Raw genomic sequence first — 4,501 nt, 5'->3', positions numbered from 1 at the left:
CTTTCTTATCTTTTCCTTTTCCAGTTGAGAAGCTACATATAAAATATTTGTGATGAAAAGCATACAGGAAATACAAGTATTATTGTATTTACATACAACTTCAATTCACTTCCTTTATGAATACAAATCATGATAGTGCTTTTAATTACACAGCCACCTGCATCATTAACTGCATGGGAGAAACATACCTTGGGAAAAAAAAATCTGAAATACAGGTAAAAAGGCTAGCATCAACAGGATCCCTACCTCATCTCTTACAAGGGATGGATAGTGATTAACACAGGATATCAGAGATAGAAAAGCAAGAATAGTCTTCCAGTCCAAGCATTCAACTTTTATAGTTGAAAAGTAAATAGGATTCCATCTCTTTCATCACCTTTCACAGTTACAAACTGTGTGCTCTGTGTTTTTGAATTCCTAACACAAGGCACCTGGGGTCAGGTTGGCAAAGGTACCAAATACTCCCACCTGGAATGAATGGGAACTGTACTTTCAACATGAAAAGAACCATGAGGTACCAGAAGCTTAAAAAGTAATGGTGAATGTTAGCTATTTAATGAGGATGGGCCCTGTTAAAAGTTGCAGTCAGTTTTTAGCTTTTTCTGGGAGAGGTTGAATCCTTCTTTCTCACAAGGATTTTGAGTAGTTGGATTTATTTTTCTTAGTGAATGACCTAACTACTTGGGTAAGCACACTGGGATTGGAGGGGAACACATGGTTTTGTACCAATTGTGAGGCTTGAAGGAGCTATCTTTAATAAGGAAAACAAGAGAAATGTTGTAATGTTTGGTAACTGAATGTGATCTTGTTCCACAGCTACACTAATGGTGTGAGTCCTTCAGAATTATGTTACAGTACACCTCTACAAGAGCATAAATGAGACTTATACAAGATTAATTTGTTCTTAACCGTTACCCAGGGATTTTCAAATTCTGAGTTCTTGACTCTGCTACTTCTAATGCTCTTATTCAGAATCTTCCTGTTGATTTTTCATGATGTATCTGAGTCCATGGGAGGAATCATGTGCGGCGATGGTGCTTTCAAAGCAGTTGTCACAGTCCCCCTTACAATAAGATTAAAGTTAACTGCGGCTCCTTTTTTAAAGTACGATCAAGTGTCCATGAAAGTCGTAATTTTCAGAAGTGAATCAATACATACAGCCAATTATTGGCAAAAAGTTTAAAGCCATTCCACTTTCTAGGGCTCTGATTTTATCTTAACTTGTATGTTAGACAGCCAGGCTTGGATAAGCACGTAGCTGAACCTCTTGGGGGGAAACACTCGAGAGCTTCAGGCTGCAGTGGTAGTAATTCAGTAGGTGGCATTATATCCTTAAAGATGGTATCAAGACAGTCCCCTTGTAGGATATTTCATTAAAAGCAACTTCCAAACAGAGTCCTAATCTTTGTCCCTCATTTGTTTTTATGGTGAAGCAATCCCAAGAGTTTCCTTTCTCCAGAAGGCACAAAGAGAGTTGTGAGTGTAAGTGCTCCTAGCAAGTCACAGAGGGATTCTGTACTAGGTCTCCCACTGAGGACATAAACACCAAAACTGTAACACTTCAGGTATCAAAGAGGTTCTTAAACTCCCTGTCAGAGGCCTATGTTTTGGAAGTTAACGTTCCAGTCAGTGGCCTCTGCGTATCAATTCTTAACCTCTATCAAAATTCTGAATCTGGCTGTTATTAGTTAACTTCTCAGAGATGAGGACCCATAAAACCTGCAGATGCCAGTCCTGGCCCTACACAGAATACAGCCTGAATTTCCTGAAGGACTCATTGTCTACTTAATTCAGAGCTGAGGGCTCCCCTTGGTGGTAGGGTTCAGAAAGACTCCTTTCAGATCTTTCTACTTTCCCAGGCCTGAGAATTGTAGATTGACTACTGAAGATTTTAAATGTTTAAGAGGCAAAGAATTTTACTTACAGCTTCTCATTCTTACTTACTATGACATTAAGGCATGAGTGAGAGAGAAGCAAAAATAAGGCAGAAATGTTTAATGCTTGCTCGGAGGGAGGGTGCTGAAGATGCAACGTGGTTAGAGACAAGATAAATACTTCAGGTACATACCTAGCTACCTCATCACTAACAAGAAATGCAAGTTGGAAAGGGTCTTTTGTCATAGTGAGGCAAAACATATAAACAAGGGACAAATTAGACTCAGATCACGTATAGACTTATGTACCCTTTTAGCTCCAGATTCTCTGGTTATTCCTGTTGACATCCAGAGACTAGATTTCATTGAAAGTGGATGGACAGACCTGTAATTTCTTAACTGACCTTTGAAAACAGGATTAATTCCTAAACCTCTGAAGTACTTTGGCAAACTTTATTGTGAAATGTTTCCGTAGAGACAACAACCCACATCGCATTTTAACTTTCCTACTGTGTGCCTCCTCTGCAAATGCTGTGTCTTCTGTTTGGGACTTGGTGTGGAATTATTTGAACGTAAGTGATCCATTTCATATTTATGGATGCCCTATTGTTTTATTTTTCAAAGAGTACATGCAGAGAGTGCGTGGTGTGACAAAGGATATAAGAAATTGTAAAAGAGAAACTTGATCTTGGTCTCTGGGCTGGCAGGGCCATGTAGGTGTGGCCCTCATAGCAGTACACTGATTACTTTGTTGAGATTGAAACTGTAGTTAGTGGAATTCAGCCTTAGACAGAACAAGCTGCTTCTATTTTGATATCCATCAAGGGAGGGAGGGGGGAAAGTACTAGCAGGAGGTTTCAAGGCGGGCTTAGAAAGCCATTCAGAAAAACTGGCAACACTTTTTTTTTTTTTAAGAAAATCTTGTCAGCCACTACTTCAGTCTTTGAACCACTTTCTCACCAACTCCATGATTCTCCTTCTTCAGAGTCAGTTTATTCAGCTTGTTATGAATGACTTTCAGCTGCTCTGTAAATTGTTATTGTCCAGGCTCCATTGCAATGAGGGGTCACTTGCAGTTTCCATTATAAACCTAGGTTTTCAGGTGTTTATTATAACTTGGCAGTTTTCAAATCTGGGTTAAAAATTGGTACACATTTTTTAAGACCAGATGGGCTTTCTATCCTTTCTCTTCTTCCTTCTTCCACCTAGATTTTAACCTTTTAGGAGCTGAGAACAAATTGCTATCATCTGCAACATTTAAAAAAAATATATCGGTACAGAAATCCGTTTCTCTAATATGACAAGAATTTTGAGGACAGTGTTTGTGATACACTCTTTAGGGTCCACCAGTATTGGAGGTTTTTAAAGTTCCCTGGTGTTTGTGAGAGTGTCTTCAGTCTGTCTAATTCCTACATGGCCCTGATCCAGCACGTAGCTCAGTCCATTGTCCTGAGTCCCAGTGGCTTCAGTGGCGCTCCACATGAGCTGTTCCCTTGATCCAAATTTTAAAAGAATCATAATATATTTGCCAAACATCCTATAAAGGGGCAGTGCTAAAATTTTTGCTTAATACTGAAAAGCAAAACCAAGGGAGTTCAGAGGAACAATACGCACTCATTCACTCAGAATTAAATCAGTCTCTCACTTCTGATAGTGCTTGCTTACTTAAGATTTGTACACTAAATGCCAGATTTTCCAGCAATATTTCTCTCCTATACAAGAAAAAACACTTGAAACTGCTAATAGGAGATCAATGAAAAAGTTTTTTTTTTTTTAAATTGCATTAATCTTAGCTAGATAATTAAGAGTTTAAGTAAATATTCTAAACTTGATAATTCCAGAATAATCACCAGCAAAACACCTTCCTCGTGCCTTGTTTTCCAAATGTGCTTGCTGGAAGGATTTTTTCGTTTTTTTTAAATCTTCAACTCCTGAACAATCTTGCTTTACTTCCGATAATTCTCCTCAGTGACTGCGGTGCTGCAGACTTCGGTCTGATACAAGATACATGGCTCAATTTATCACTCAGCATGCTGTGTAATCTGTTACAAGCACAAATGCTAGTTTTACACGGATGCACTTTTTAATAACAATAATAAAAAAAGCTTGCATCCACAACTTTATTTTTGTGAGCAGCTCCTTTCCTACGCTGTTCCCGGAAACAGTGAGGGTGAGAGGCCTGTGAAATCTGGCTCGGTAGCCAGAGCGATGAAATGCCACTGCTGTATTGATTTAGCATTGCTGCCATGCAAGCCTCACTCATGTGAGGAATCCTCTGGACAAACGGGTCCACTGACCTCACCATCAGCACTCTGCAATGGAAGATCATACACCTCAGGAAGGGTGGGACCCCAAAATCAAGCACTGTCACCACGCAAGGCCTTGCTGCAGATGCCCAGCTGCCGCCCCAGCCCTGCAAGCTGGCCTGCTCCAAGTTGAAGGATGAGGCCCATTGCTGCCACTGAAGGGCCTGCATTTTTTAACCAGCAGTATCCTTCGCGAGACATATTGCTGCTGTCGTCCCTGTCTTCCTCATCCACTCTAACAGTAAAACCAAACTATTTAGCAACAAAATCTTTTCACAAGCCTTCCCTCAGAGGCAGTTTGTTGCGGTGTGTGGGAAGAGG

This window comes from Numida meleagris, chromosome 1, assembly GCF_002078875.1.
Source record: "Numida meleagris isolate 19003 breed g44 Domestic line chromosome 1, NumMel1.0, whole genome shotgun sequence".
NCBI lineage: Eukaryota > Metazoa > Chordata > Aves > Galliformes > Numididae > Numida > Numida meleagris.
The sequence above is the reverse complement of the archived record's forward strand: the minus strand, read 5'-3'. Positions refer to the sequence as shown.